General features: G+C 41.4%; 1 long non-coding RNA gene and 1 other non-coding gene across 2 annotated transcripts in view; both read left to right on the top strand.

Moving 5' to 3' along the window:
• The window catches only part of LOC105241059, an 8,504-nt gene extending 5,988 nt beyond the window's left edge, over positions 1–2,516 (top strand). The window contains exon 4 of the long non-coding RNA XR_002144197.2: positions 1,404–2,516. This is a non-coding gene — a long non-coding RNA (uncharacterized LOC105241059). The remainder of the gene's footprint in view (positions 1–1,403) is intronic.
• Positions 2,517–2,987: 471 nt separating this feature from the next.
• On the top strand, positions 2,988–3,094 carry LOC117796524. The gene has a single exon (XR_004621083.1). It is a non-coding gene; the product is annotated as a small nucleolar RNA U13 (small nucleolar RNA).
• The last annotated feature ends 7,723 nt before the right edge of the window (positions 3,095–10,817 follow it).

The raw sequence follows: 10,817 nt of genomic DNA, 5'->3' as shown, positions 1-10,817 counted from the left end.
CTTCCTTCCTTCCTTCCTTCCAAGATTTTATTTATTTTATTTGACAGAGAGAGACAGCCAGAGAGAGAGGGAACACAAGCAGGGGGAGTAGGAGAGGAAGAAGCAGGCTCCCAGCAGAGGAACCTGATGTGGGACTCGATCCCATAACGCCGGGATTATGCCCTGGGCCGAAGGCAGATGCTTAACGACTGCGCCACCCAGGTGCCCCTGGAACCATCAGTTTCTCTTCCTCTTCTTGAGCATTTCTCATATTCACACCTGCAAATGTCATGGCCATCTACTGCTTAAAAACAGATGTGACCGTGACCTCAAAGACAGATAGTAATTACATGGACAAACTCCATGGTGAATACATCACTTGCATTTTTATTTATTTATTTATTTATTTATTTATTTATTTTAGAGAGAGAGCAGGGGGAGGGGCAGAGGGAGAGGGACAAGCAGACTCCGTGCTGAGTAGGAATGTGGGGCTCAATCTCAGGACCCTGAGATCATGACCTGAGCAGAAATCAAGAAATCAAGAGTTAGACACTTACCTGAGCCACCCAGACACCCCACATCAGTTGCATTTTAAAAATTTATATCGTGTAAGACCTACATGAGGAAAACCATGAAACTCTGATGAAAGATATTAAAGAAGAATTAAGTAAATGGAGAGATAGTTCATGTTTTTGGATAGGAAAGCTCAGTATTGTCAAGATGTCCATTCTTTTCAACTTGGTCTATAGGTTCAGTTCAATCCAGGCCAAAAATCCCACGAGTTCTTTTGTGGATGTTGACAGGTTCTAAAGTTTTTATGTAGAGGCAAAAAGCATGGCCAACTCAATATTGAAGAAGAACGAAGTCAGAGTGATGTAGGTAGGCCAGGTCTGAGGATCCAGAGGGAGGTCCCGCAGGACCAGCCAAGATAGTCCCTGGGTGCATGTAGAAGAAATCGAAGGGGAGCAGCAGGAGGCGAGAGGAGAGTTTATTGGAGGTATAGAGAGAGTGCAGGTACAGACAGAATGTCTGGGAAACTCAGAAATGAAAGGAGAGAGAGTTTCATCTTCGCTCAAATTTTTGTCTGCAAAGGGGTTTTTACTGAGGATTGTAGTCTGGTGTATGTGTCCTCTTAGGCAACCAGGAACCAGTTGGATGAGAATAACCAGATGTTATTCCTTGGAGCTGGGGTGTCTTGGTGTCAGTGTCTAGCACCTGTGGTCTGGAACATGCATAATGGCTTGTCTAGTCATTTTCACCTGGTCCTTCCTTAGATGTTGTCTATTCTAGAGAAATCATCAACTCCTTGTCCTTTACAAGGAGGACATACACTATTTGTATTCTGAGGCTTGTGTTAAAGTAGGGGTGCAAGTCCTAGCAAGAATAGAAGCAGGAAAAGGAGCAAAAAGCAGGTTTCTCTTCAGTCTTTCAGTTTCCCTATCCCAAGAGGACTGACACTACCCAACTTCAAGACTTCCTATAAAGCTACAGTAATCAAGCCATGTGGTATTGGTGAAGAATAGACAAACGGGTCAGTGGAGTAGAATAGAGAGCCCAGAAGCAGAGCCACATAAAAACAGCCAACTCTTTGACCAAGGAGAAAAGGCGATACAGTGGAACAAAGAGTCTTTTTAACAAATGGTGCTGGAACAACTGGACATCCATATGCAAAGAAATGGATCCAGACAGGACTTTACACCCCTGACAAAATTTTACTTAAAATGGGTGATAGACCTAAATGTAAAATGCAAAACTGCGAACCCCTGGGAGATAACATAAGGGAAAATCTGGATGATCATGGAGATGGTGATGACTTTTTAAGTACAACAAAGGCATGATCCATGAAAGAAATAACCAATAAGCTATACTTCATTAAAATAAAAAATTTTTGCTCTGCAAAGGGCATTGTCAAGAGAATGAAAAGCCAGACTGGGCAAAAATATTTGCAAAAGACATTTCTGATAAAGGACTATTATCCACAGTAAACAAAGAACTCTTATAATGCAATGATAAAGAAACAGCCTGATTAAAAAATGGACCAAAGATTTTAACAGACACAGAACAGATGGTAAGTAAGCATATGAACAGATGCCCTACATCATATAACCCCAATGAAATGCAAATTAAAACAACAATGAGATGCCACGATACACCTATTGGAATCCCCCAAATCTAGAACACTGACAACACCAAACGTGCTCAAGGATATGGAGCAACAGGAACTCTCGTTCATTGCTGGTGGGAATGCAAAGTGGTACAGCTGCTTTGGAAGACAGATTGATGGTTTCTTCCAAAACCAACCATAGTCTAACCATCCCACCCAGTGATTGTTCTTCTTGGTGTTTACTGAAAGGAGTTGAAAACTTAGGTCCACACGAAAACCCACAATGGATATTTATAGCAGTTGCCAAAACTCGGAAGCAACCAGATCCTTCAGGAAGTGAATGGATAAATAAACTGTGGTCCATCCAGACAATGGGGTATTATTGTTCAGTGCTAAAAAGAAACGAGCTCTCAAGCCATGAAAAGACATGGAGGAAGCTTAAATGCATATAACTAGGTGAAAGAAGCCAATCTAAAAAGACTATATGCTGTATGATTCCACTTATATGACATCTGGAAAAGGCAAAACCATGGAGATAAGGAAAAAATGAGTAGTTGCCAGGGGAGGGAGAGATGAAGAGGGCACAGAGGATTTTTAGGACGGAAAATATTCTGTGTGATGCTGTAATGGTGGATACATGTCATACATTTGTCTGAACCCATAGAATGTGCAACACCAAGGGTGTGCCCTCATGTAAACTGTGGACTTTGGATGATAATGATATGTCAACGTAGGTTCACCAATTGTAACAAGTGTACTACTCTGGGGGGGGGCATGTTGACAAGGGGGGAGGCAATGAATTTGTGGGGGCAAGGGGTGTAGGGAAGTCTCTGTACTTTCCACTCAATTTAGCTTTGAATCTAAAACCACTCTAAAAATTGAAAGTCTAATAAAAAAATTTTGTATCCTTGTGTGACTCATAGATGTGATGATTGGGAATTCATGCTATTATTGTGTGAGAGGTACTACCCTCAAACCTCATCATGGTACTGGCACATTACCTGTCTCATGTGGGAAAAAATCTGTCTAGAAGTCAATAAACAAGTTTATGTATCCCCATTAGTAGCATTACCTACTAGTGAAGTAAAAAGAGGGTTGCAGGAATTATACAATGCTAAGTAATCAAAAATATTTTAATAAGTATTTACCATGCACCTATTAGGGGACAATACAAAAGAAATATAAAATGTTATTCCTGGGGCTCCTGGCTGGCTCATTTGGTAGACTAGGCAAATCTTGCTCTCAGGTTTGTGAGTTCGAGCCCCATGTTGGGTGTAGAGCTTACTTTAAAAAGTAATAATAATAAAACAAAAAATAAAATGTTGTTCCTGCAAAGCTAAAAGTCTGCTTCTTTGGTCTGAATTGTGATAAATCAGTAATGCAAATGGACTTTAAACCCTCAGTGCTCTGTTGTTCCAACTCTGTATCTATAATTCAGAGGCGGAGAAAAAGTGTCCACTGTTTTTGTTTTTAAGATTTCTTTATTTGAGGGGCGCCTGGGTGGCACAGCGGTTAAGCGTCTGCCTTCGGCTCAGGACGTGATCCGGGCGTTATGGGATCGAGCCCCACATCAGGCTCCTCTGCTATGAGCCTGCTTCTTCCTCTCCCACTCCCCCTGCTTGTGTTCCCTCTCTCGCTGGCTGTCTCTATCTCTGTCGAATAAATAAATAAAATCTTTAAAAAAAAAAAAGATTTCTTTATTTGAGAGAGTGAGAGTGTGGGGGAGGGGCAGAGGGAGAAGAGAGAATCTTGAGCAGACTCCCCACTGAACATGGAGCTTGACATGGGGCTCAATCCTACGACCCTGAGTTCGTGACCTGAGCTGAAATCAAGAATTGGACGCATAACCAACTGAGCCACCCAGGTGTCCCCAAAAGTGTCTACTGTTAAAGGCATGCTCTCTAGCAGATATGTAACATCTTGTTTGCCTCAAGTCACAGAAGGAATGTAAAAAAAAAAAACCAAAAAACAAAAAACGCCCAAAAACCACTCTGTAAACTATAAAGTGCTTTACAGAGACATATTATTAACGTTACTTTGTTGAGATGAACAGCTTAGTTCCAGGACCTGTTGAAAGTATACAGTGACGCAAAAAGATGGTGTAGAATTTGAAAGAGGATTAGAAAGGAGTAAATCCCTGAGGATTTTCACTTCTGGTACTTGAGAATTCCACTAAGTTTCAGATTTTAGGAGCTGGATGGGAGCCTTCAAGCCCAGTGGAGAAGTACAGAGATTACAATGTTTTTGGAACCTGGGACCCAGGAAGAAAGAGTAAGGGAATTAGAACCATGACACCCAAAGATAAGGTGTTGTTATTCATCGGGAGGAAAAAGCTAAGGGCTGTCTCGTGCTGAAATGGGTCCAGGGAATCTGAAAGATCACTCTTCCACTCCCACCTCTGGAAATTGTATCTGGACTCTGGGAATAAGCCCAAGGCCTTCTTAGTTCTTCCTGGTACTTGTCTGAAGTGTCTTCTGCGTATGAAGAGGCTCAGGCTTCCATTCTGAATACAGAGCTGCTGGAGTTCTAAGAGCCAGGCTTCTAAAGGTGGGTCGAGGTTGAGGTGGGCTGGGGAGGAGGTTAGCCAGTGTTCCCCCTGAGGGTCTTTACTAATAGTGGTCTCAGAAAGTGTTCACAGTCGCTCCCTTGGCTAAGAATTCTTCAGGAACGTTTACTCAAGAGGTCCACGATTCCCCATCACCAGGCATGCCCGGCCCCTTAGGAAGCCATAGTATTGGTAGTTACACCCCCTTTTCAGTGGCAAAAGGGAAGCCATAGCCCTCTTTGGAGCAGTTCCTAGTGATTGACGTTCCAGAGAAATGCCACCAGGACTTGAGCAGGCGGCTAGTGATTATTTCACAAACATGCATGGTTTCAGTTAAGGAGCTGCACAGGGGTCACGGTGCCCGGGGAAGAAGGGCAGAGATAAAATGGTTTTGGCACTTGGGGCCCAGGAAGAAAGACTGAAGGGCTCAGAACAGTCCCTGGCACATAGTAAGCCCTTTGTGTTTGTGGGAGAAGAGGCGGCAGATTGCGTGTTTAAGTAGGGTGGTCAGGGTAGATCTCATGGAGAGGGCGAGACTTGAGCAGACGTGAAGGAGAGGGAGCCTGCTCAGTGGGTCTCTGAGGAAAGTGTTCCAGGCCGCAGAACAGCCATAACAAAAGTCCGACAAGTTCTGGAGCAGCACAGACACCCTGGGGCTGGGGTTGGGTGAGAGATGGGAAAGGCAGTGTTTCTGCTCACGTCAGGCCTGTGAGGCCCTGGGGAGGATTTGGACTTTCACTCTGAATGAGATGGAGCCCCTGAGTGTTGAGCAGAGGATCGACAAGATCTGTCTTCGGCTCTGCTGTACTGGGAATGACAGGGGGTGGTGAGGGTCGAGGGTCGGAACAGGAGGACCTGGTAGGAGGCTCTGGCGAAATTGGGCAGGATGTAGTGAGGCCAGAGGAATCAGGGGTGGTGGTAGGAGAGTCGGATTCTGGAAATGTTGGGAAGCCAGCTTTAACTCCCGAGGGAATGATGCAGGGTAGTGAGAGTGGGCCCAGCAATGTTTGCTGTCTTTCCTTATGTGCTCGATGACCGTGTTGTTTAGCCTGAGTTGGATGGGTGAGGTTGCCATCAAATGGTTGGGAGAAACAAAGGATGTGTCAAAGGCCGTTCTCTTGTTCAGAGTCTTTACTGGGCACCCGCTACATGTTAGGCACAGGGTGGCCGACGAGATAGGTCGAGGTCATTATCCACATGGAGCCACCATTCTAGTCGTTATAATTAGACAACAGCCGTGTAAGGAATGTCAACCAGGCGTAAGGGCTAGGAGGGAAATGAAGTGGAGTGTTTGACAGCGTCTTGGGTTACTCAACTTTAGGGGCTGGAAGAGCCCTCTGTGGAGGTGACATCTGTCCTGACGCCATTTCTCCCGAGATATCAAATGCTTGCCCTTAGAATGATCTAGACCATCAGAGGATGTTTCATGACTTCTCATGGAATTGCTTGAACTCAACTTCATTTCATCACAAGACCTTTTAAACCACAGCCAAATGAAACCCTGCGTGGAAACTGAAGGTATTGTTGACAATCTTGTCCACCATGAGGCTCAGTCAGTGAATTTCTCTGATAGCCCCGTTCCAAAAATTGCGAAGATACTGAACTAATTTTTTTTTTTAAAGATTTTATTTATTTATTCAACAGAGATAGAGACAGCCAGTGAGAGAGGGAACACAAGCAGGGGGGGGAGTGGGAGAGGAAGAAGCAGGCTCATAGCAGAGGAGCCTGATGTGGGGCTCGATCCCGCAACGCCAGTCACGCCCTGAACCGAAGGCAGACGCTTAACCGCTGTGCCACCCAGGTGCCCCTGAACTAATTTTTTTTTATGATCTTTTGGCTGCATTCACATAACCAGTTGTTTTTCATTCTTTGTTTCTGTCGCTAATAAGCTAAAAGTAAAATCTACAGCCCCTCGTCTTGCAAGTGTATAGGACTGATGGCATGCATTTTGTATACTAGCTGAATCCCTGTTTCAGCTTTATTTTACTTATTCAAATTCATTCATTTTATTTTATTTTATTTTTTTATTTTTCAATGTGTGGCTTGAACTCATGACCCCAAAATCAAGAGTCACGCTTTCTACCAACTAAGCTGGCCAGGCATCCCTCATTCATTTATTTTAAGTGAGCTCTAGGCCCAGCATAGGACTTCAACTCATGACCCCGAGAGCAAGAGACACACACTGTACCGACTGAGCCAGCCAGACACCCCTGTTTCAACCGACTTTAACAAAATTTTGAGATTATAATTTATATATAATACTTCTACTCCGCACCTCGCAGGCAACCATTATAACGATTTCTATGATCACAGTTTTACCTGTTCTAGAATTTCATATACATAGAATTATGAAGTATGTACTCTTTTGCGTTTTCTTTCACATAGCCTAATGTTTCTCAGATTTAGCCCTGTTCATCCATGTATCAACAATTAATTCATTTTTATTGTGTAGTATTCCATTGTATCAGTTTGTTTATCCATTCACCTGTTGATGGACAACTTAATTGTTTCCAGGTTTGGCTATGAGTAAAGCTATTGTGAACATTCCTTTCCTGGACAAATATTTTCATTTTTTCTTTTTTCTTTTCTTTTCTTTTCATTTCTTTCCTTTCCTTTCCTTTCTTCTCTCTCTCTCTCCTTTCTGTCTTCTTCTTTTTTTTCTTTCTTTTTTAAATATATTCAATTTCTTGAATAAATACCAGAAGTAGAACTGCTGAGTCAGAAGAAAAGTATATGATTGACTTTATAAGAAATGGCAGGGGCACCTGGCTGGCACAGTCGGTAGAACATATGACTCTTTATCTCGGGGTTGTGAGTTCAAGTCCCACATTGGGTGTAGCAATTACTTAAAAATAAAATCTTAGGGGCACCTGGGTGGCTCAGTCGTTAAGCGTCTGCCTTCGGCTCAGGGCGTGATCCCAGTGTTCTGGGATCGAGCCCCACATCAGGCTCCTCTGCTGGAGGCCTGCTTCTTCCTCTCCCACTCTCCCTGCTTGTGTTCCCTCTCTCACTGGCTGTCTCTATCTCTGTCAAATAAATAAAAAATCTTTAAAAAAAATAAAAATAAAATCTTAAAAAAGAAAAAAAGAGAGAGAAAAAAAAAAAAAAAGAAATGGCCAAACCTTTTTTCAAAATGGTTTTACTCTGTTCTAGCTTGGTGTGAGAGTTTCCATTGCTTTATTTTCTTTATGGTGTTTTCTAGAATTTCATCTAGCATTTAGTCTTTTGCATCTGGCTTTTTCAATTACCATAATGATTTTGAGATTCATCCATGTTGTGTTTATCAGTAGTTTGTTTTTTAAGATTTTTATTACTTATTTGAGAGAGAAAGAGAACAGGGGGAGGAGCAGAGGGAGAGGGAGAAGCAGACTCTGCACTGAGGATGGAGCCTGACACGGGGCTCAATCCGCAACCCTGAGATCGTGACGTGAGCCGAAATCAAGAGTCGGAGGCTCAACCCACTGAGCCACCCAGACACCCCTGGTTGTTTTTAACAAAACCCTACCCCTCAGTAGTTTGCTTCTTTTGAGCACTAAGTAATAATGTGACGCTTGCATATATCCGATTGGTTATACGTTCACCCTTTGTTGGGCTATTTGCACACACATTTGGCTGTTTTGTAGAAAGCTATCAACTCACATGGAAGTCTTCGTGCTGACATAGGTTTCTCGTTTTTTCTCTTGGGCACATATCTGCAAGTAGGGCTGCTGAGTAGTGTATTAAGTGTATTTTAGCTTTATAAGAAACTGCCAAAGTGTTCATGCCATTTTACATTCCCACCAGCAGCGGGTGAGAGTCCTGTTGCTCCACGTCCTTGACAAAACTTGGTCTTGTCAGTCTTGTTCGAGTCGGCCCCTCTAATACTTAGGTAGTGGTATCTCACAGTGGTTTCGATTCTCATTTACATAATGCTAACCTTAAAAATAAAGCAGTCAGTTATTTTACCAGCAAAAATGGGTTTATTCAGGAATAACAGAGAATTGCAATCCGGGACACACAAACTACAGCAAAACCATAGGCAAGTCCAACACACAAAGGAGAGAAAAGTTATTTTATTGAGAAGGAGGAAGTTCGAAGGGGCTGTTTTGGATGAAAGTCCATTGGAGAAGAGAAAGAGTTCAGGGTGACAAGTTTCTCATTGGCTGAGTTGAAAGGGTAGTTGATTTCTTGTAGGAGATGCAATGTAAATCTTCCCCTGTCGGGGCCCGCAATTTATGATTCTTTCCTGTTGACGTTCTTCTGTTGGGATCTGTAATTGACAGTTTTTCCTGTTATTTATTTTGAGTGGGAGGCTCTTTTTCCAGCCTCCCCTTCTAGCCTCCAAGTCTACTTTAATGAGATTTCCCTTTATTAATTTTCTCAGTAATTACTAGCAATGTTTAATATCTTCAAATGTGCTTGTTAGCCAGTTTTATACATTCATTTATGAAATGTCCAAGTCTTTTGCCCATTTTTATAAACTGGATTAAAAAAATAAATTGGGTTGGTCTTTTTTTTTTATTGAGCTTTAGGAGGTTTTTTATTTTTTAAGATTTATTTATTTATTAGAGAGCCTGAGTTGGGAGAGGGCAGAAGGAGAGAATCTTCAAGCGGACTCCCTGCTGAGCAGGGAACCCGATGATGTGGGGCCCAGTTCCACACCCCATGAGATCATGACCTGAGCCAAAACCATGACTCTGATGCTTAACTGACTGAGCCACCCAGGCACCCCAGAGTTTTAAGAGTTTTTTAAAAACATAATCTGGTTATAAGTTCTTTGTCATGTATATGTATTGTGAATATTTTCTCCCAATCTAAGACTTGCCTTTTCATTTTTTTTGATTAGCAGAAAATTTTAATTTTGATGAAGTTCAATTTATCAGCTTTTTTTTTTTTGATTAGTGTTTTTTGTGTTCTAAGAAATTGTTGCCCATCCTAAGGTTGAAAAATATTCTCCTGTGCTGTCTTCTAGAAATTGTACGGTTTTAGATTTTACATTTAGAAATATGATCTATCTCAAAATAATTTTTATATTTAGTATAAAGTAAGGATCACGGTTAATTCTTTATAATGCAGATATCCAGTTGTTCCAACACTATATTTTGAAAAGAATGTTCTTTCTTCATTGAATTATTTTGATGCTTATTGAAAATCAGTTGTACATGTGAGAATTTATTTTTTATCTCTCTCTTCCATTCCATTGATTTGACTTTACATCAACACTACAATGTCTTGAACATTTACCTTGTATCCTGCCACTTGGCTAAACTCACCCTAGTAGTTTTCTAGTATATTTTTTAGGACTTTTTTTTTTTTTTTTAAGAGAGAAAATGTGTGCATGTGGTTGTGTGACTGGGGGCAGGGGAGGCAGAGGGAGAGAGAATTCCAAGTAGGCTCCACGCTCAGTGCAAAGCCTGATGTGGGGCTTGATCCCATGATCCTGAGATCATGACATGAAATCAAGAGTTGGATATTCAACCAACTGAGCCACCCAGGCACCCCTATTCTTTAGAACTTTCTATTTACACAGTCATGTAGTCTGTAAATAAAGATAGCTTTACTTACTTATATCCAATTTTTATGCCTTTTATTTCTTTTTCTTATGTTGCACTGGCTGGGACCATCACTACAACGTTGACTAGTGTTGAGAGCAGACATCTTTGCATTGTTTCTAATCTTAGGGGGAAGCACTCATTATTTCACCAATAAGTATGATGTTGTTACTATAGATTCTTCATAAATGGTCTTTATTAATTTGGAGTAATTACCTACCACCTCTACTTTGAATTTTTATCTGGAATAGGTCTTAAATTTTGTCAAATACTTTTTCTATATTTATTGAAAATGGTATCTGATTTTTCTCCTTTATTACATTAATGCAGTGGACTGCACTGATTTTTCTTCCTTTTTTTTTTTTTTAAGATTTTTAAAAAAGTAATCTCTATACCTGATGTGGGGCTCACACTCAAAACCCCAAGATCAAGAGTTGCACACTCCACTGACTGAGCCAGCCAGGCACCCCATGATTTTTCAAATGTTGAACCAACCTTGTATTACTAATATAAACTCTATATGGATATGATTATTATTTTTATTTTTTTTTATTTTTTATTTTTTTTTAAAGATTATTTATTTATTTATTTGACAGAGATAGAGACAGCCAGTGAGAGAGGGAACACAAGCAGGGGGAGTGCGAGAGGAAGAAGCAGG

Source organism: Ailuropoda melanoleuca, chromosome 15, assembly GCF_002007445.2.
Source record: "Ailuropoda melanoleuca isolate Jingjing chromosome 15, ASM200744v2, whole genome shotgun sequence".
Taxonomy (NCBI): domain Eukaryota; kingdom Metazoa; phylum Chordata; class Mammalia; order Carnivora; family Ursidae; genus Ailuropoda; species Ailuropoda melanoleuca.
This window is presented reverse-complemented; position numbering and strand designations above follow the sequence as displayed.